This window comes from Drosophila miranda, chromosome XR (assembly GCF_003369915.1).
Source record: "Drosophila miranda strain MSH22 chromosome XR, D.miranda_PacBio2.1, whole genome shotgun sequence".
Classification (NCBI taxonomy): domain Eukaryota; kingdom Metazoa; phylum Arthropoda; class Insecta; order Diptera; family Drosophilidae; genus Drosophila; species Drosophila miranda.
The window spans coordinates 40,322,597-40,345,149 of NC_046674.1; the positions used below are offsets into that span (position 1 = coordinate 40,322,597).

Here is a 22,553-nt window from a genome sequence, read left to right on the forward strand (position 1 = left end):
TGCCGACTATTTTACGCAACTCGGCGATGCTTGAACCCTTGAATCGTGACTTTTTGTTATAGCGGTTTTTAAGCCTCTCCCATGCGTCCTGGTAATTGGCATCCGATATGGGAATATGTTTTATCAGAGACAACGCTTCACCATCCAGATAAGATTTCAAATAATGAAATTTTTGGCACTTGGAAAGACCATTCATCTTGTCGACTGAGCCTAACAACAAGTCACTAAACTGACACCAATCCTCGTATCTGAGTCCCGAATCTTCTCCAGAAGTTGAGTTTGTCCCTCAAATAAGTGTTTGATAGCAGTAGATTTGAGTTGTCGTGCTAATTATCGTGACTGCTCCGCTCACGTATGGCTTCGGTGAAAATACTATGCGCACTAAAGAACTTTTTCTCATATTCGGGGATGTCCAAATCCGGATCCACGTATTCATCTTCATCATTATATTGGACCAGCTCAGAGAGCTCCATAAAGCGGTTGAAAGTTGCAACCAGTCGGTCCAACTTGTGCTCTAATGTTTTCACAGATGTACACGACTGTACAAACTCTTGAGCCTCCGTAGCCACGCAAGTTATTTGGGATTTGCAGACATCACGTTGCTGAATTAGACGATGAACTAGGGCCTCCATGGCGAACAGCGGTCAACGATATCACTCAATATGTACACTACTGGCCAAAATAATAAGTACACGCTACAATAGACTATAAAAATATTTAGCATAAGCATTTTTCATTTCTAATATATATTTTATGATCGATTAAACCTTAAAATCATAAATAAGGGCTGGCCAAAATAATAAGTACAGCAATTCTACAAAGCGAAAAACTAAAAGCGTATCAAAATTTGTCCACTTTTTTCTTATAATTTATAATTTTTTAATAGTATCCTAAATAGCCACACTTATTTTGGATGATTTCGGCCATTCTTCTTGGCATACTAGCAATTAGTTTGCGGCAAGTCTCCACTGGAATCTCACACCACGTTTTTTGCACAAATTCCCCACAAGTCCACAAGTCCCCATAAGTCAGAAGACTGACTTAGCCATGCCATTACGTTTACATTTTTTCACGTAAACCAAGCCTTCACCACCTTTGAGGTGTGCTTTGGGTCATTTTCCGGTAGAAAGACCCATCTCAAGGGCATGTTTTCCTCAGCATAAGGTTGTATAATGTCTGTCAATATGTTTTTATACCCGAATTAGATCACATGATCAGTTATGCGATGTACCGCCTCAACGCCATGCCAAGAAAAATAGCCTCAGATACCTATACATCAGCCTCCGTTCTTAACCATTTTCTTTTTGTACCGGAAGTCGAATTCTTTGCCTTTGGGTCGTTGTATACATCTTCTGGAGTCATTATTAAAAAGATTTATTTTTGTTTCGTCTCTCAATAATAAATTATTCCACTTTTAAGACCCATCTGACCCAGACCATGCCAAATGATTTTCAACGACTTTTTGCCTCATCTTCAAAATTTTTATTCGGAGTAAGGGAACTTTTCGGACTAAACGTCCTGTTAGGTCTGTATATTGAAGTCTCCGACGAACCATCAGACCTGATTTTTCTTTCCCAATTTGAGCGTATTTCGCCTTGGAAGACATGAACTGATCCTTTTTTGCATGACTGATGATGTCCGTTGTTTGTAAAGATTTCTTCTTCCATCCTCGATTTTCAATAAGCACTTTAGACTTTAAAGTATTCTGAACCAAAAATACTGATCGTCCAAGACTTTTTGAAGACTTATGGAAAACTTCTTTTCTTCAGCAGTACGGCCTATCTAAAGAATTTTTTTAACTCTCATGTTCTTAAATATGAAAGAACTCAATAAAAACCAACAATCCTTTGACCAAATCCTTATCAAATCCTTTCAAATTTATAAATAACACCAGTGTACTTATTATTTTGGCCAGACCAAAAATGCCCATTCAGCAAAAATTTAAGCATAGAATTTTATAAAGATGGTTCCCCACTTTATTTTTTGATTTAAATATTTGGCAAGACTGTAACCTTTCCAAATATAAACAATTGGCATCCATACATTTACAAACATTCGAGCTATTCCATAACAAACCAGCACGACACCGATGTACTTATTTTTTTGGCCAGTAGTGTATATAAAATAAACTCAAACGCGGAAATCCGGCTCGAAGGACCAAAAATTTGCTATGGTTATGACTTAGTGGACTGTATAATCCTCTTAATATTGAGCTTATTTATTTATATTGGTTATATAATATTGGCGGTTATATTATAAGGTGTTTTACATGTACAATGTATATGAATAGCGGGGGAGTCGATGATGCGGCGGTACAAACTATGCGTCCGGTTGGTTTCATCTAGAAATTTCCACTCTACAAAAGAAGTCGAGCCAAAAGGGAATTGAAAGATCATGCGATGCGACGGTCCAATGCAAAACGGAACACATCGATGTATGCGTGTGCAGCTGCGGGCTTTAGCTATACGTGTGAGAACATTACAGCTATGTTTGGGAAACAAGCAAGAACATAGGAATAGGGCACAGTAGTCTTCACACAAAATTACGTAGCTCTAGATCGTATAGTCTCTGAGAACTAGGCCTCAAACAAGACTAACAGACGGATGTACTATTCTCCAGTTTTCAGTTTTGCATGAACTGTCCGAATTACTTCGAAAACACAAAAATTGGTGTCAAGGTCCGATATCACAGGAGTGTGGATACCAAATTTGGTTGCTCTATGTAGCTCTTATAGTCTCTGAGATCCTTGAACTCACATTTTGCAATAGGCAAAGCCGACCATGAAACATGTGTGTTAGAGAGAGACAGAGCGAGAGAGAATGAAATTGTTTTCTTGATTCTGGCTATGATAATTATACGATCTGGATCAGATTTTGCACTCTAGAAGATATAGTCATCTTAGAAATTGTGGATGCCACAGATTTTCGCCCTTTGGGGTGACGGAAGTGGCTGGGGCGAAGTTTTGGAATATACTTGTAACAGTGTCCGGATATAACATAAGTCCGGATATAAAATGTCGTTGCTCTAGCTCTTATAGTCTTTGAGCACTAGGCGCTGATAAGGACGTACAGACAGACAATCGACTCGGCTATTGATGGTGATCAAGAATATACATACTTTACGGGGTCGGAAACGCTTCCTTCTGGACGTTACACACATCCATTTTCACCACAAATCTAATATAACCCTATACTCATTTTGAGTATCGGGTATAAAAACACGCACGAAATAGTTCTTAAAATATGTTAAATGTTTATTGTGTGTTTCTGGTCGGAGCAGCACTGACTCTATCAACGCGGCGCGGCTGCAGCAGCATCCAAAAGCTCAGCTCAAACGCAAGAGCGCCAAAGCTTACCAGATCGCAAGCGGGGAGAGCGCTAATAGAGAGAGATTACAAAACATTAAAAATAGCAAAACAATGATGCTCGATGGCATATACTTTTGGACAATTCTGCGCCGTTCTGCTCCAAATATTCTCCCCCGGTTTAAGGGCATAGCTTTCAACCCATCCAGAGTCGATGGACAGGACGGCTTGCTTCCCAAATGCTCTATTCAGTAATAGTCGCTGTTTGAACTATTGCGACTCTGATGATTCTATCCTTGCCTGGTATGGCCTCTTCGGCACGGCCGAACAACCATTTTAGAGGTGGCAAGTTATCCTCATTTAAGAAGACAGCGCATCTAATCCTTATGTTTGTAGTAGTTTCTCTCCACTTATTCCCTTCTTGCAGCAAGGACAGATACTCCATGCTCCATTTTCACCAGAAGTTTTGTTGCACCTGGAACAGCTGCTGCCAACGACTTAGATGGTTAGCGTTAAGGTTTGTCGGTCTCTAGTAACGTCATGGAGCTTGAGCCCTTTAAAAAGTGAGCTGGCATGAGCACTTCTAGACTGTCTGGGTCTTCTGAAATGGGATACAGTGGACGAGAGTTAAGAATTGCCCAAATCTAATACACGAGAGTGCGAAGCTCTTCAAGGTCTAGCACCGTTGCCCCGACGACTCGATAAAAGTGATATTTTGCCGACTTGACAGCCGCTTCCCATAACCCGCCAAAATGAGGAGAACGAGGAGGGATATCGCTATTCCTCAATAACGCGATCAATCAGGCTGTGTTTAGATCCTTGCTGACCTCCATATGCGTGGCCTTGGTTGAAAAACAAACAAATATTGCAATGTAGGTTGTGGCCTATTGCGAATTTCAGCCTTGTAGTAGAACCGCCCACAAAAGTCGATTCCAGTTGTGTGGAACGCGGCGTTCGGTTGGACTCGATGCGTTGGCAAGTCTCCAATCACGTGCTCTGCCAACCTTTGTCCGAACACACCGAACGCATTTGCTAAAGACGCTTGCCACCAATTTCGCCCTTCAACAGGCCAACATTTCTGACGAAGCGATGCAAGTAAAGCTTGTGGACCAGCATGCGAGAACTTTTCATGATAGAAAGTTATAATCGCCTTCGTGATTGGATGACACTTCGAAAGCAAGATTGGGTGCTTTGCATCGAATTTTCGAAGTTTTCCGCCAACGTGCCATCACCACCGAGTGTCGGGCGCAGGTAAAACAACGTGCTCTTGGCAGAAAGTGCTATAGTGGCGTTGATCTTCTCAGCAAAATAAACTTTCTGGATACTTTTTATTAGAAGACGCGTTCCACCGGCTTGCTCCTGCACGGCGAGCGAACCACTTGATCGAATGTATTTCTTGCTTCGAATAGATTTAAAGCTATAAATATATCCAAAGCCACGTTGGAGATGGCCAAACGAGTTCGTTTACTTGCTGTCACATGAGAGGTGACAGCACCTCTCCTGAGATGGATTTCTAGCTATCTTTGTTCCAGGTCTCAAAGAGTCCTCTTCAAAAACTCCCTCTCTTTACCAGTAAAGGTTTCTTCGGGAGTACCACAGGGCAGCCATCTAGGCCCCTTACTCTTCACACTCTGTATTAATGAGTTCCCTTCGGCATTAACATACTCTCGAGTACTTATGTATGTATGCGGATGATGTTAAACTCTGTGTCCAGTATAAGGACATTTTATTTCATTCTCGCTTGCAATCAGATCTCAATAACTTTCAGTCATGGTGTTATGCTAACTTGTTACACCTTAATGCCTCGAAAAGCAAAGTTATGACATTTCATCGTTCTAGCCCCTTGTTGGCTCGATATACCCTATGTGGTGGTTCTCTTGAGAGAATTACCCTGGCGGATGATCTGAGTGTTATGTTAGACCCCAAGTTAAAGTTTTCTGAACACATTTCTACCATGGTAAATAAGGTCATAGGTGTGCTTGGGTTTATAAAGAGGTGGTCAAAGGAATATGACGACCCCTATATAACAAAGACTCTATACCTCGCTTGTTCGTCCGATCTTAGAATTCGGCTCCTGTGTATGGTGCCCTCAGTACAAAGAACACCAGGACCGTATTAAATCATTAGAGAAAAACTTTTTACTCTTTGTTCTGCGGGGCCTTAACTGGGATGCGGGTGAGACTCCCATCTTACTCTAGTAGACTTCTATTAGTTAACCTCCCATCCTTAGTTAACCGTAGAATAATGCTTGGTGTGATTTTTATGCACAACTTGATCAGGGGTGACATAGACAGCCCTGATCTGTTGAGCCGCATAAACTTCACGATACCTATTAGACTTACTAGAAATTTTACACCGTTGTTCCTTCCACTTTGTATATCGAATTATTTCTTGCATGAACCATTTCAGATCTTATGCTCGGATTATAATATCCTCTACCATATTATATCCACCACTAATTCTCTTGCTCTTATTAAATTACTAATCCTTACACACCTTTCTAGTAATTAGTAATTGTAGTGGCATTCGTATTTGTATTTTGAATGCAGTTCTCTCAGTAACTTTAATGCTAATTTTCCTCGAATATTAGCCTAACAGCTATCTTTCCTGCATGCTCGCGTAACAGCCTTCTGCTGGTTTCGGACGGGCCACTTGACGGTGCAGTAATTGCATCTCCTCTTGCAAGATGCAGTCATTGCATGTCAACGGCCAAGAAAAATGTTGATGTGATTGCATCTGAAGTGCACACTCAGATTCAGGCGAATTTGATTTTTCCTTCGAACTCGACACTTTTAGGGATATATCAGATGTGTGTACAGCCAGATGTACGTGTAAGATTATACATGTTTTATTGAGTCTATTTGTTTACAATTAAGATAAACAAATGTTTAAGGGTTTTGATGACTATGACTGACAACTTCTTCAACTTTACTTGCTGACATACGAACGACAACTCTTAGAGATGGACCAATCCTTGGTAATGGTCGATCAGAGTGAGGACTAACGACTCCCGCCAATACTACCTCTTTACATTCGGCCGTCCTGCGAAATATCTGAACCAGATGTCTCCTCCTCATTCGCTCTGATTTTCATCTTTTTCCTCGCAGTAAGCATAGCGCCACCGTTGCGTATGACTTTATATGGGCCGATATATTTGTTGGATAACTTTCTTCTTGTGTTAAACTTTAATGGCTATTAGGTAGCGTAATAGTAGCTTTTTAACCTAATGCCCCATTGTTTTCTTCTTGTGGTTTTTCTTGTCCGCAGCCTGAGCTTCTTACCAAATTTAATAACGTTTTGCTTGCATGGTGAGGTCGACAGCAACTCATCTTGAAGGAGCCTTAGAAGCTCAGAATTTAAGTGGTTTCTCATATGTACACAGCTAGTGAGCTTGAAGACACCACGGACACATACGCTGTAGACGTTGTTGGCTGCATGTTCTCGGAGGCGATGAGTTCTGTCACCGAATCTGCATCGCCAGAAGCTGTCGTTGCTTTTGCCTTTACGTTTTGAGATGGCATCACCCACGAGACCGCAAACACGACAAGCCGACGCCGAAAAATAAAAAGTTAAATAATGTTTAACACAGATCAAAAGGCATGCACTCGCGAAATAGAATAGATTTCCAGATTGTAGGCTGGTTAGGAAGTTAATTAAAGTTTAGTTAAGAAAATACCGGCTGTTTATGCAAAACAAAAGGAAAAAAGCGGAGCGCAAAACAAAAACGTGTCTGGTCACTACGAAAGAGAAGTCTTGTTGAAGAGTTTTAGCCAGTTTCCAGTTATTAAGATATGTTACAGTTACATCTTCTTTTGGAACTAGTATCAAAAACATACCAATTAGAAAATGCCCTGAAGTCAAAACATCTTCGCCATTAATTTCATTTGAGGTATAAAGTGGTCGAGAGTTCAGTACTGCTTCAGACTGAGCTAGTACTGTTGAAATTTCTTCAAAGGTAAGTTTGGTCTCTCCGATGGTCCTTTTCGGATGATATTTCATTGACTTCACGCTTGCTTTTCAAATTCCGCCAAAGTGTGGTCCTGACGAGGGGGAAAACCCGTCAGTCAACCTTCCACCCATTCTTAATTAACCTTCTAACTTTTTTTCCCGCTCCATCTTTTTTGAGCTGCTGAATGATAATGAGCATTTCACCAGATTCGAGCCCAAGCATAAACACTTCTGAATGCTTTAGATTGACAAATATACCCGATACTCAAAATGAGTATTGGGGTATATTAGATTTGTGGTGAAAATGGATGTGTGGTGTAACGTCCAGAAGGAAGCGTTTCCGACCCCATAAAGTATATATGTATATTCTTGATCAGCATCAATAGCCGAGCCGATTGAGCCATGTCTGTCTGTCCGCCTGTCCGTCCCTATGAGCGCCTAGTGCTCAGAGATTATTAAAAGCTAGAGCAACGACATTTTATATCCAGACTTCTGTAATATGTCACTGTTACAAGTATATTTCAAAACTTTGCCCCGCCCACTTCCGCCCTACAAAGGACGAAAATCTGTGGTATCCACAATATTGAAGATACGAGAAAACTAAACTAACGCACAATCATAAAGAATGACCATATCTACCAGATTGCCGAATCTGGCAGATATTACAAATGGCCATTTACGCCATTTCACCATAATATCGAAAGTATCTTTTTGGACTCTTGGTGCAACCCATATGATATCATTTAAACTTTTATTGTTTGTGGTTTTTGCTGAAGCATCGAAAACTACCCTCAGCTTTGTCGTTAGACTGGAATCTCTTATGACTGCTTGATGGGGCAAATAATATTTCCCATCTTCTTTGGACGCTACCATATGTCCTAAATTTTTATATTCATGCTTAAGCTGTATTTAATTTTCTTTTAATTTTTTATTATTGATGAGCTTTCTTTCTAAACTGTAAAATCGCGCCATAGTTTGTGGTTTAGAATCTCCTAGAACCTTTTCTTTTTTAAGTGGTATTTTAACCATATACCTACCATTCTCATCTCTTCTTGTTGTTTCCAAGAAGTGCTTTTCGCAAACATCTTCTTCTACGTTATTCTTTTCACTTTACAATTCGTAGAACCGCTCTAAGTACCCAACTTCAATTGTTGTCGCCACAGTAAATTGATCACCTTTTGATTTGGTGCAACCGGATATAATCTACCCAAATTCTGTATTTTCACCAAGTAGTCCGTCTATTTTTACTACTCCGTCTTTTAAAATATGGGTGTACAAATCTATCCCAATTATTAAACCTACTACTTGGTTTATTAAAGTTAGGGTGTGCCAACAAATAATCTTGCCACTTAGTTTTGTCAATATTGAAAGACTTTAATGGTAAAGCTTGGCAGCTTGATTGACAGCCGTATGATTCCACTCGCTCCTATAGCCTTTCGATGAGCGCTACTGGAAGTCCCCATTTCCGGAGTTTGTCCGCCAGTAATGAGAGCGAGATCTCACCACCTCCGGGGCATAAGACCCGACGTCCCTAGGGAAAACGTGGCTGTTCTCCTTCCGTGACCGTTTAGTGACTAGGCGCGGCAAAAGGGTCCAGTGGTATTGAGTCCGGGTCCTTGGTCCTTGCTGGGCGACTCCAGTCTGGTTCCTTGGGGTAGTCCTTGGGTAGCTCGTGGTGGTTGGTCGTCCTGGGCGTCCGGTGTCTTGGTCCTATCCGTGGTAGGATCCTTGGCTCGTGCTGGGCAGCTCGGGTATACTTAGCCGCAGTTTCTGTTCATTCTTGCAGTCTTCCATCTTCGTTCGGCTTTTTGGCCGGGTGACGTGGTTGTGCTCGGGGGGTCCCTGGGGCTCGGTATGTTCCCAAAGCGCGTGGCTAATTCGTCCAGTCTTGCTTGCACGGCTTCGGGGTGTGCAGGGCGTGCGATGATTGCGGTGATCCGGTTCCGTAGGTTCCCTGCAGTCCCAGTTTCTAATAGTCCAAGCTCCGTGGCTAGGCTCTGCAGCTCGTCCTTCCTGCGCTATCCAGCGTATGTTCATCTTGATCCTGGTTAATTAGCCGGGGCTCCTGTCTGAGGCCTTGTCGGCACGGTACTGGTTCTGAGATCCTATACTAGAATACACGGCACTGGGTAGTAGTTGATCCTGTCGAATGCTACCCGGTAAGGTACTGGACTGGGTGATCCTACACTAGGATACACAGCACTGGGTGGGTGATCCTCTCGAAGGACACGCGGCACGGTACTGGGGAAGGTGATCCTATACTAGGATACACAGTACTGGATAGATGATCCTGTCGGAGGGTACGCGGAACGGTACTGGGGAAGGTGATCCTATACTAGGATACACAACACTGGGTAGATGATCATGTCGAAGGACACGCGGTACGGTACTGGGTAACGTGATCCTATACTAGGATACACAGCACTGGGTATATGATCCTGTTGAAAGACACGCGGCACGGAAGGCACGGAAGGCACGGAAGGTTCCTGTTCGAAGGCTCGGTGATCACTCTCGTAACTTGATATTTCCTTTTCGGAGGCTCGTATTGGCCGTAGCCATGGCTTTGGGACTGAGGGCTCCGTTGCCATGTAGCTGCTCCTCTTTGGGTTCGCTGGCTGTACCTTCGCTGCTGTGGCCTGTCGCCGCTCCTCTCGGAGGAGCTGTCGCTGTCGCTGCTCGTCTGCTGCTTCGTCGCTGTTGCCGCTTTGTCGCTGTCTCCCAACCTTGGCCGCGTGCCGCGTCCATTTTCTCCCGGCACGCGGTGCTGAGGTTGAGGTTGGTGTCTTTATTTTCGTTCTCCGTTTTATTTCCCTACCTAAAAACCCCACGGCTGCAGCGGGGGGAACAACTGCCAACTCTGTACCTACAAGTACATAAGGAAACCACAGCTACGCAGTATCCGGGTGCACACGCGTGTTTCGAACGGGACTTTTCCGTGTATCACGGGAAAACTACTGAAAATTCGGTTTCGGCCCTGTTACCTCGGAGTTCGAGAATCACTCCCGAGCTTGGCCCGCGATGGACTTCGGTCGCTTTTCTGCCGCTTTGCTATTTCTGTAGCTTTCCGCTGCTGGCCTTTCTTCATATTCAGCTGCTGCGGCGTGGGCGTCAGAGCGATCGTCGGGCTCTCTTCGTTTCCCTCTCTGTCGAGCTGTTGGGGTGTTTGGGTGTTTCTCGCTTGCTCGCTGCGTATGGCCGTCGGCTCTCTTCTTGCTGTTTCTTTTGTGTCGTCGCTTGTTCGCGGTGTATGACCGTCGTAGGCGTAGTTTCCCCTCTTTTCTTGCTGTTTCCTTTTGTGTCGTCGCTTGCTGCTGTTTCCCCTTGCGGCGTTGAGGTAGGCCCATTGCTGGTGATGCTCTTGTTGGTTCTCTCGTACTGGTTCCGGTTCCAAATTTAATAATAAGCCCTCTGGACTGTTCCTCCAGGGGTGGGTGTTGCTCCTACGTTGTGAAGGTTTGTACCTTTACAATATCTTATTTTTTATCGTTGCCCCTTTACTATCCACGCTGTTTTCCTCAGCTACGGCTTGCATCCTAACTTCTAGGTTGCTTAACATGCTTTGAATATGAAATTCTAAATCGCCGATCTGGTCGTGGAAGCTGTCGTTTGTCTCATAGCTATGATAAAACTAAAACCTATATTTTTTAGCTCAGTTTTTTACTGAGAAACTCAATTTTTCCCTTTCTCATTCTACACTCTGCTAGTTTAGCCCGATCAAACCTCAGCATGGTTTGCTCTAAATAAGTTTTCAGGTTTTCCACTATTCTGTCGATTTCCTCAGATACTTTTTCTATGTTATTGTCAATTTTGGACTCTATGTCTTTTATTCAAAGTTACAGTCTCCACTGATTGTAACTTTTCTATTTCTACCTTCCCTTTCGTTAGGGTTTCATTACATACTTTTGATGTATGTCTTCTATATTTTTAATCATGTTTTCGTACTACTGTCTCTTATAGTAGTCATGATCGACTACTCCATATGCTAACAGTGCAGAATTATTGCCTATAACTTTGTCCTTAAGTTCTCCTTACCTTTGGATTACATCGCTAATCAAATTACCAGCCTCAATCTTCTTAATTTCTTTTGCTATCGCGGCTTGAGCCTCTAATAGCATAAGTATTTGTTCTGATGACATCTTACTTTAATTTGTTACTTAATTAGGCTGAAAAAAAATTTGAGATATGAGGCTTAGCTCATGAATTCTGCTTCTGCTGTTGTTTTTACTGCTGCCGCTGAAGTTGCTGTCGCTGCTGCTGGTGTTGCCTCTGCTTACTGCTATTGTCTATGCTGCTGATGTCGCTGCAGCTATTGTCACTGCTGCTGATGTCGATGCTGCTGGTGTCGATGCTGTTGATGTCGCTGCAGCTATTTTCGCTGCTGCTGGGGACGCCGCAGTTATTGTCGCTGGCACAGTGAGCACACACAAATCAATTTATTTATTTATTTTTTCACCGTTACAGTCACAGTTATTTTACTGTGGGTGTCTATTTGAGTGCATGCTTACATAAGTGTTATTTTAGTACTGCATTGGCTAAGTGTGTTCCCCACTTGTGTTTTGTTGTATTATCTTTTAATGGGCTACAGATCTTTGTTTATACCCGAACAGTCATTACTTATCTATTTTATGTGATTTCTTTAGAGATCAGTTGTTTGGGTACATGAAAAAATGTGTACAATAATATGTTTATGTTTAAACATTCTGCAAGGGGCCGAAAGTGACGATAATATGTTCATTTTTTAACATTATAATGTTTATTTATGCCGGAGGCTTAGCTTAAGCCGATTGCTTGGACCATACCCTTGACACTGCTTTAATGCCTCCAATAGGCCAATATTCCAGCCAAATTTTGGCAAGAAGGGCGCGAGGTTTAGCATAAATGTTCCTTTCGTGGTAATATCTTATCAGCGCAACAGTTATATGATGCCCCTTTGGAAAAATGGGCGTGTGTTGAGCATCAAAACCGAGCGATAAGTGTCCAAGATGACCTCCAACTATCAGTAAGCCAGACTGATCGATGAAAGGAGAGAGCGATCTGATAGAAATGGATTTCATGACTTGACCAGCGTTAATCTCCTTCATGTCCATCCACAAAATTTGTCAGCTGAATATGTCGAATTAGTAGATGTGTTCCTTGCCGAATATCAGAAACGATCAGTCCAGGATGGCTAAGACGATGTATAAATTTATTCATGTAGGCCAATGTGGGCTGTATGCCAATGAATGACTTTGCAAACTTGCATTCGGACGAGAGATCTAAATGTGGAAACGCGTATCGGAAGTATAAGAGACGGCCTGTATCACATCCTTAGAGCCTACCAAAAACGATTTAGCGTGAAACCACAGCTCTGACTGGATAAGGCAGCTGGGAAGCGAGAGAGAATATCAGCAGGATTTAAAGATATGGGAACATAGCGCCATTCCAAGGCTGCCGTCAACTGCTGAATTGATGCCACTCAACTTGCCTCGAAAACTTGAAATTTGGCTGGCTCATCCAGTGGTAGTGGCGCCACTCGAGACTTTAAGCACAAAACCTGGCTCGACGACTGGGCTTCCCTGGGCACGACACATACGCAAGCGCCATATGCTTCTTTGCTGTCTTCACAAAATCCGTGAACCTCTATAGCCACTCTAGAATGAAAAACCACGCGAGGAAATGGGATCCGAGAGATGCTTGCCAACTTGTGTCTCAAGTCCATCTATGTTGAATGCCACGCTGAGGGTAGGCTTTCATCCCAATCCACATTTTCTCTCCAAAGCTGCTGAACGAAGATTTTGCACCTGACAATGACGGGAGTTATCAATCCAAGAGGGTCGTAGAAAATCGCAATCGTAAATCAAACCGAACTTGGAGGGTTTTGAATTTGTGTCCAGTGCGGACAAGGCAAACAGCAGCTGATCCGAAGCAGGGTCCCTCTTGCTAAGCCAAGAGTTTTGTCGCCTCTATCATGAAACCTAAGGAATTTCTGTAGAATTTCTTCAGAGGTTCGGTCAAGTACTTCCTGCTGACTAGAGCACCATTTCCTAAGTTTGAAATTACCACGGGACAGTAGAGCTGAAGCTTTGTGCATCTTGTCTATTAGCTCTGCGACTGAGTTACCTCCAGAAATAAGATCATCCACGTAAAACTTTTGCTGCACAGCAGCTGAGCCAAGCTGGTGTATTGTGCGGACAGCTAAAGATAATGCAGCCCTCGTTCCGTATGTGACGGTGTCTAATGAGTAGAATTGAACCCCAGTCCCGATGGAATCTATCCGTAGAATACACTGATAAAAATTGTCAGGTGGAGACACGGAGATACGCAGCGGTTCATTTTACAAATCTGACCAGTGCGAGCGACTTGATAAGTGCGAAAGCGAATTACTATTTTAAACAATGTAGGCTGAATAACAGGGCTTGTCATCATCACATCATTGAAAGAATATCCAGTTGATGTACCTGCGAATAAATCGAAAACGACACGGAGTTTTATCGTCATACTGTCTTCCTTTAGGACACAATGATGACGCAAGAAATATTTGCAAAGGCTACTAGAATCTGGTTTGACTTGGGACATATGATGAAAATCAATATACTCCCTCTGTTCGGAGCAGAACCCAGCCGATTAGCTGCTTGCCAAATAGCACCTAATTCTTGGCCCTCAGCCGCTTATTTTGTTTGTTACTTATGTCTATGTCACTCGTTTGTTTGTTAAAGCTTTGCGCTTGCTTGCCCTGCTAAACGCTCTCTGCCAGCTCGCTCTTCGCTATCTCCGCTTTGCGTCTGCCTACCGACGTCTGCCGAGCGAAGCTGCGCTTAGCGATCGGAGCGGCAATGTAAAGGGCAGACAAGCCACACTTGCAATTTGTATGTCACGCATTAAAGAACATATCGTAATTTTATATCTGCGCCGAGTTTTATTTAATTCGAAATAATTAGTCGGCCGATTGGGGATACAAAACATTATCTCCACATAAAATTTGGTGACCCCGACGTGATCTCTGAGTTGCAGTGTCAATTAATAATCGTTCGCGATCGACATTCGTTAGCCTTAGCAAATTTTCGGCGTTTAAGCACAATTCGGTGCTAAAACATACTTACATACACGCATTGCTGGCTATTAATTTCTCTGTCGCGACAATTCGGTCAGTGCAGTGCGGCAGGCAGTGCAGCGAACTCACTAATACACACAAGCGGAGTACAAAGCGGAATCGGACAGCTCGCACAGCCGCACAGCTAAAGGCATTAGCTGTAATCCCTTTGCTTTCGGTTCCGACGTTTATACGTATACAGGGTGTCTTTTACGGTCGTGCTGAGTGACTCTTTTAAAACCTCAACATGGCAGCACCTGAGACTACCAATGTCGCGAACGCAGCAATGCCGAGTGATGTAGATTTCTACAAGCACAAGGCCGAGTCCATCGCGCGCCAACTAAAGGCCATGGATCGCTTTCTCACCAAGGAAGAGCTTGCCGAGTTAGATGAGGCAGAACTTCAAGCTCGCTTAGAGCAAATCGAGCGAATGAATGCGGATTTCGATGCCGCTCAAACGAGCCTTGAAAGGCTGGATTTCCTGCAGTTAGCCCATGATGCCCGGCTGGACTTTTCGAATGTTTATGTCAAGGTTAGGTCCAGGCTGTCGCGGGGTTTGATGGCTGCTCGCACGGTAAATGTTGCCAATTCAACGGCTCGGCATACTCTCGAGGGGAATTCGTCGTTGTTCGCCTATAATAGTATAGGCCGTTCTCGAATGCCCGAGTTGCAGCTTCCGCGATTCGGTGGGAACTACATGGATTGGCCAGAATTCCACTCGATGTTCTCGACAATGGTGCACAAAGACCATCGTATACCAATCATCGAAAAATTCCAATACCTTCGTGGATGTCTAGATGGTGCTGCGCTGGATACGATTCGTTCCTTGGAACTTTTTGAGGAGAATTACGACAAGGCGTTGAATTTACTAATGTTGCGATTCGATAATAAACTGTTACATTTTCAGGCACACGTCAAGGCTATTTTCGGGCTGCAAGGGGTGGAGAAGGGCTCGGCTATCGGCTTTTGCGCGCTCAGCGACAAAATCAATTCGCACTTGCGTGCACTTCAGACCTTGGCGACCCCGCAGGAGATATCCGATGGGTTGCTGATCTTCATCATAGGCACGAAATTGGACCACAAGACCAAGGAGAAATGGAAAGAGAACTTGCCGACGTCAGGATTGCCTCGGTGATCAAGCATGGCCTCATTCTGGAAGCAAGATGTCGGATGCTGGAAAATTTGGGATCGGCTATGGTAACAATTCCTAGCCAGCAGGTGGGAGAAGACAAACCTGTCACCCTTATCACCTCCAGTAACGACCATCCTAACCCCATATGTAACCATTGCAATTCCTCCGAGCATTACATATCTAGATGTCAGGAATTCCTGAATCTCTCTGCGTTTGAACGATACAAAGAAGCAAAGAAGAGCCGCTTGTGTTTGAACTGCCTCAACAAAGGCCATGAATTGCAGAGGTGCAGGTCAGGACTTTGCAGGCATTGCCAGGCCAAACATCACACGCTACTCCACATTCCATAGGGAATTCCCATGTCGTGCCATTTTGGATTCTGCATCACAGGCAAACTTTGTAACATCTAGACTTGCTGATCAGTTGCAGTTGGATCATCGCTCGTCTTATGTTAACATCTCCGGTATCGGAGATTCCATTCTACCTTCGAGCAAGTCTGTACATATAGTTGTACAATCCCAGGACGCAAGCTATCGAGCTTCTTCCGCTGCAATTGTCACCAACTCAATTACGGAAATGCAGACTAACTTCGGCCTAGACGCAAAAGATTGGCCCATGCCGAATAATCTAAAACTAGCTGATCCTAATTTCTCCAAGCCCCAACGTATCGATCTGTTGATAGGTTCTGGTTTGTTCTTCGATTTAATGTGCGTCGGACAGATTCGACTATCGGCCCAATTGCCAACATTGCAGGAGACAAAACTTGGTTGGATAGTATCAGGAAGCATTGATAGCTCGGAGAATAAGCGTTCAGCTTAGCCACACTTGCAATTTGGATGTCACGCATTAAAGTACATATCGTAATTTTATTTCTGCGCCGAGTTTTATTTAATTCGAAATAATTAGTCGGCCGATTGGGGATAAAAAACATTATCTCCACACGCTCATAAAGGTGAAATACCGCGCCTGGAGTGTAGGACTACAATTTTGCTTCAAACTGATGAATCGTCGATACGCCTTAGTATAAGACGCTTAACGGCATACGAACTGATTACTCCCTTGATAGAAATCGTGAAAGGTGGCTCACAAAATGTGCTTCACAATCTACTTCTTCGATGGTATTCAAACCAGCCTCTACACAATTCTCGACTTAACAAGACATATGAAGAATTTCATCCAACCTTGCTTCCATTTTAGCTTCCAAGTCTGGAGAATTGTGCGTTGCCAAAAGCGCCGAGCTTACTACCTTCTGTCCACCCAAGCCGGGTCTTCTGCAGAAGAGGCAGGCCATCGGTGAGCTTGATTTGGCCTAAGCAGAGGAGATCATAAAAAACGGTCGCACCAAAGAGGAGGATTGAAACGTGCAGGATCGGCAAGCTGAAAATTGAATGGAATATTCCAATGTGTAGTATAAAGAAGAATGTACAAATCATAAATTATCTACTCCTGGCAAGTTCGCTAACACAATTCAAGACAGAAGAAAGTTAACTTAAATTATTCATTAATGAAAATTTGACTTTGGAAGCACAAGTATCAAAGGAAAATAAATGGAAACATTTATTGTAATCGCAGCAAAGGCTACGGAAAGATTCATGGTCAGAGTAGTTTGAAGGACAGAGATGAAGACGCAGAGGAAAGTAATACCTAGTCGGTCGGCACAGAACAGAAATACTAATAAGACTAATGAGGGCCGTGGATTCAACCTTTATGACAAGTCCTACGGCTTTCAAGCGAGTGCAAGTTAATGAGACGCAGCCGACTCTCATAAGAAGGAAGATGACGAGAGGTCTCCCAATTAAGTCCGCGCAGGGCAAAGATAAGGAATTGTTTTTGAACGGACTTAAGCATATCTTGATATTTTTGGTAATGGGGAGACCAGATACAGGAACCATGTTCCAAGATAGTACAAGAGACACGTAGAGTAGTTTAGTGGTATAGGGGTCAGAAAATTCCTTCGACCATCTTTTGATAAAGCCAAGGACTCCTTTGGCTTTATTCGAAATAGCGGATATATGAGAATTAAAACATAATTAGGTACGATGATAATGCCTAAATCATTAACTTTGTACAGGCGTTCTAAGGAATTTTTATTAATTGTGAAGTCAAATAGCTTGTTGCGATGGAAGGTCATGACGTTACATTTGGAAATGTTTAGAGGAAGAGCGTTAATAGTACACCAATTGTTGAGAGCGTCGAGATCCAATTGAAGAAATAACGGGGACACCGGGTCGCTGTAGGAAAAACATAGCTTGACATCATCAGCATACATTAGGACTCGAGAATTAGTTAAGACTTGGGGAAGATCATTGATAAAGAGGTTAAATAATAAGGGCCCGAGATGGCTACCTTGCGGCACACCCGAAGAGACAAAAGAAAGATTGGAAGCAGACACGCTGAGAATGATTGTAAAGGTACGCATTAGTCCAGAGAAGAAGTTTGGTCGGAAATCCTAGTAAAGATAGTTTGTGGATGAGGAGATTGTGATTAACTGAGTTGAAAGCTTTACTAAAATCAGTATAAACTACGTCAGTTTGGCATTGGTTTGCAAATCCGGCAGTTACATAGGAGGAAAATTCAAGGAGGTTAGACAAAACTGAGCGACGTTTTACAAATTCGTGCTGTGATTCTGATAACAGGGAACTACGAGTACAAAAGTGTTGGAGCTGAGAAGTAATAATTTTTTCGAAGAGCTTAGGAATGGCAGATAAATTGAAGATACAACGGTAGTTTGAGACGTCTGATTTAGACCCCTTTTTATGAATAGGAATTATGTATGATTCCTTCCAAACGGTGGGAAAATCACCAAGCTCGAGAGAGAGGTTGAACAGTTTTAAGAGAGGCACGCAAAGTGAATCCGCGCAAAGTTTAAGCACGGCACTGGGAACCAAATCTGGACCAGTGGAGAAAGAAAATTTACACGATTTTAAATTAGTTAGAAGGCCATCATAATCAATAAAGGGGGGATTGATACAACTTGCACTATTTAAAGGGATAGGATATGAGTGCGCGGCAGGATAGTCGTTATGTGAAGCGAGAATAGAGGGTATGTTATTAGAAGGAGCAGAGTAGCAACGTTGAAAAACAGAAGCAAATAGGTTAGCAATATCGGAATTGTTATATGCTTAAGTACCATTTATGTATAAAGAAGAGGGATATTGTGAAGAATTACGTTTAGAGTTAACAAACAAAAGAATTGTTTAGGATCTCGTTTAAAATTGAGTTTGCATTTAGACAAGTAATCGTTAGGGTATTAAAAATGGAAAACTGCGATTTTTCAATTGAAACTTAGCCGCGGAGAGAACCAAATAGGACCAGAAAGATTTCTGAAAGGGGAAGGTAATGGAACACAGGTAGGAAAAATGGAGAAAACAGCGCTGTAGAATGCGTTAGTGGCGGGTTGAATCTCAAGAAAGTCGTCGAGGAATGACCAATCGATCTGAGAATGTGCGCGATTCAAAAAGATAAAATCAGCCCTCTTAAAACAAAATATAGCCGAGGGCCTCTGGCAGGATTTTGTGGGTAGTAAACACAAGGTCCAAAATCCTACCCATGCTATTGGAAGCTGTGAGCGTTTTTTTAACATGCGTAGAAGAATGGTTTGTTCCCACCTGAACGCCAACCGCTTCGTCTTTTGGCAGAGTTCCTGCAAGAATTCATAAAACTCCTCAGCTGTAGAAATCCGACGACGTGTGCTCCTTCCACTTGTTTTGCGTTTTAGATTACAACTTCTGCAGCAGCAGGTTGATAATCATGAATCCTGAGATCTCCTCAGCAATTCCCTATGTCTGCAGCGCTCGCATGTTTAAATTGACTGCATCAGAAACTTCCCGAAGCTTTTTAGCAGAAGGCGAGACTACTCTCTTCAGCCCAACAATCATCTTGATGTGTGCCTAAAAAACAAGTCGTTTGTTATTAAAGCGGTCATGGAGTATACCCAGAGATTCACGATAATTGGCACCGGAGATCGAACCAACGATCGTACCGAATCCAAAGCCGCATCCGCTTGAGTCACAGATTTGAAAATTGCTATAAAGTACGAAAATTCGACGTATCCGGATCGGCAAACCTAGGTACTTTTGGCTCAGGCAGTCGTTCTTTGTAAGCCATGATAATGGTGTTCAAGAGTACCCACTAACTCAGCTTTCAATGATAGTTGAATGAGAGTTTTCGCGCAGCTCACTACCAATCTCGTCTGGATCGAACGCCTCCAACTCATTATGGGCCTTATTGAACTCCTCTCTAATTTCTGCCAACACATCAAGGGGAACCTCAATTTCCATGGCGGTCAATTTATCGATTTTGTTGCCCGGGATGGATTTGCCAAGCCTGTGCAATCGATCATATAAAGACAGAACTTTACGCTTATAAAGACTCAGCCTGTTATCAAGCCTGTTGTCCATGCTAAATGCGTGGGCAATGCGACGAAACAACGGAAAATTTAATACCGCTTAAGCGAAGATGTACAGAAGCAAGAGCGAGAATGAAAGACATGAAAACTCAAGAGCCGCCGCTGCAGTTGTGCACAGAATGATAGACTCGACGCTTAAATTAACGGAATCTCACACGGCCGCACTTGCTGTTTTTTATTTAACACCAAATTTATTTGGTAGTTAAACTACACAGCAACGAATGTATTGTTCATTTAATATGTTTTTAAATGAAACGCGATTAAGCAATGTATCTATATTACGTACCAATGTTTGAGATACCAAGCTATATATATTTGGCAACTATATCTTTACGAATTGGTATGAAACAATTAGGGTTAACGTTATAATGTTTATTTATACCGGCGGCTTAGTTGAAGCCAAATGCTTGCTCTTTTACACTGCCAAATAAATGTTTATACACGAGACCTATATGCAAACAGGGCGGTGAGAGATTAGCTTAGAAATAAATTGTGCAAAGAAGGCAGATCAAAGAAAAAGGCGGCTGCAGAACATCCTTTAAACGAGAGAGCGCAGCAGCGCTGCTGAACGTCAGCGTTTCCAGTACATAGAGGGTTTATTAATGCTTATAAATCTATAATTTAATTATATTAACAAACAGCAGTCATGAAGTTTTTAAGTTAGGATGATTCGTCGGCGACTGGCCCGAACATACAGGGGCCAGCATGCTTTGATACATGTTCATCAATTTTCTGTTTAAACGCCTGCAAATTCTTCTAAGTGGAATCAATCCTTGTGAGCCCAAATCTATTAAAAACGAGGGGGAACGTTGTGAGTTGCTGCGGACACCGCAACTCTACGGTTATACCCGATACTAAGTCAGTATGGCTCTCCTCCGGCAGACGCCGCTAATATTAAACGACACGACAAAGAGTGCGTGCGAGAGAGACAGAAAATCAGTCTGAGCGTGACGTCGGGCGCTGCGTAGCCACTGAAAATTGATTTCTTGCTTTTGGCTACAAAAATGATCCGATCTGATCCAGATTCAGCAATCTGATAGATATGGTCATTATCTATGATTCTGCGTTTTTAGTTTTCTCGAATGTGCAATATTGTGGATGCAACAGATTTTCGTCCTTTGTGTGGGCGGAAGGGGGTGGGGCGAAATTTTGAGATACACGTTTTATAGTTAGATCTAACAGGAGTGCGGATACCAAATTTGGTTACTCTAGCCTTAATAGTCTCTGAGATTTTTGAATATCCCCAGATTTTCGTCCTTTGCGGGGGCGGAAGGAGGTGTGGCGAAATTTTGAAACAAACTCGTCTCGGTCCGATATATTAGGAGTGTGGATACCAAATTTGGTTGCTCTAGCTTTTGTAGTCTCTGAGATCTAGGCGCTAATGTTTTACTCTAAGCAAAGCCGCCTATGCTACGTGTGTGTTAGAGAGAGACAGGGCGAGAAAAAATGAAATTGTTTTCTTGATGCTGGCTATAATAATAATACGATCCAATTCAGATTCCGCAGTCTTAAAGATATGGTCACTCTCTACAATTGCCACAGATTTTCGTCCTTTGTGGGGGCGGAAGTGGGCGGGGCGAAGTTTTGAAATATTTTTGTAGCAGTGACATATCACAGAAGTCTGGATCCAAAACATCGTTGCTCTAGCTCTTATAGTCTTTGAGCACTAGGCGCTGAAGGGGACGGACAGACGGACAGACGGACGGACGGACGGACGGACAGACGGACAGACAGACATGGCTCAATCGACTCGGCTATTGATGCTGATCAAGAATATATATACTTTATGGGGTCGGAAACGATTCCTTCTGGACGTTACACACATCCACTTTTACCACAAATCTAATATACCCCAATACTCATTTTGAGTATCGGGTATAAAAAGTTGGTTAGGTTCACAACGAAAAAAACATTTTAAATTTTGTTGAGTTGTGTAGGCTTAGTAGCCTTGGATGGTAGTTTTTTGGGCGGATTTGAGGGTGGATTTCAGAGCGGGACGATGAGGTTGGAGCACTGACCTGATTTCTAGGGATAATATAGGGGGGCCTATTATTCTTCCTAGCCTTGTACTCTTTAACAACCAAATGCTCCGAAACAAATTTGGCCTGTCCATCCATCCGTATGCCCGTCCGTCCGTCTCGTTTAACGGCTATTTCTCAGAGACTATAAAAGCTAGAGAAACAAAATTTTGTATTCAGACTCCTATGATATCACGTTGAAACACGTTTGTTTCAAAGTTTTGCCACGCCCTCTCCCCCACAAAGGACGAAAGTCTGTGGCATCCACAACTTTGAAGATTCGAAAAAACCGAAAACAGAAAGTCACAGAAAGTTACCATATCTACCAGATTGCGGATATCATAAGGTCTGGGGCTAGCCGTGGGAAAAAAACTTGGCACTTTGGTGGGATCGTCACCAGTGGGTTGTGCAGTTCTTGTTAACGGCATGACTACAGGCACGAAATATAAAAAAGAACAACGAATTCTGCAAGGATGGAGAAGAAGAACTTAACACCGCTTTTGTATTGTTTTTAATTTTTTGTATGCAAATATTTATTAGTTTTGAGCACTGAAATCATTCACATAAAAAACCTAAGTGTCGCAGACTCGTCTTTGACAGATTTGGGTGGCAGTTATAGTTCATTTGGGCTTGCTGTTTTCTATTTTTGCCGTTGGGCGCATCAGTGTTATATG

At 42.8% G+C, this 22,553-nt stretch overlaps 1 protein-coding gene across 4 annotated transcripts in view; it reads left to right on the top strand.

Moving 5' to 3' along the window:
* Nucleotides 1–22,553, top strand: part of LOC108156568 (stromal interaction molecule homolog) — a 193,307-nt gene that overhangs the window by 160,549 nt on the left and 10,205 nt on the right. The gene's annotated exons all lie outside the window — the stretch shown is intronic.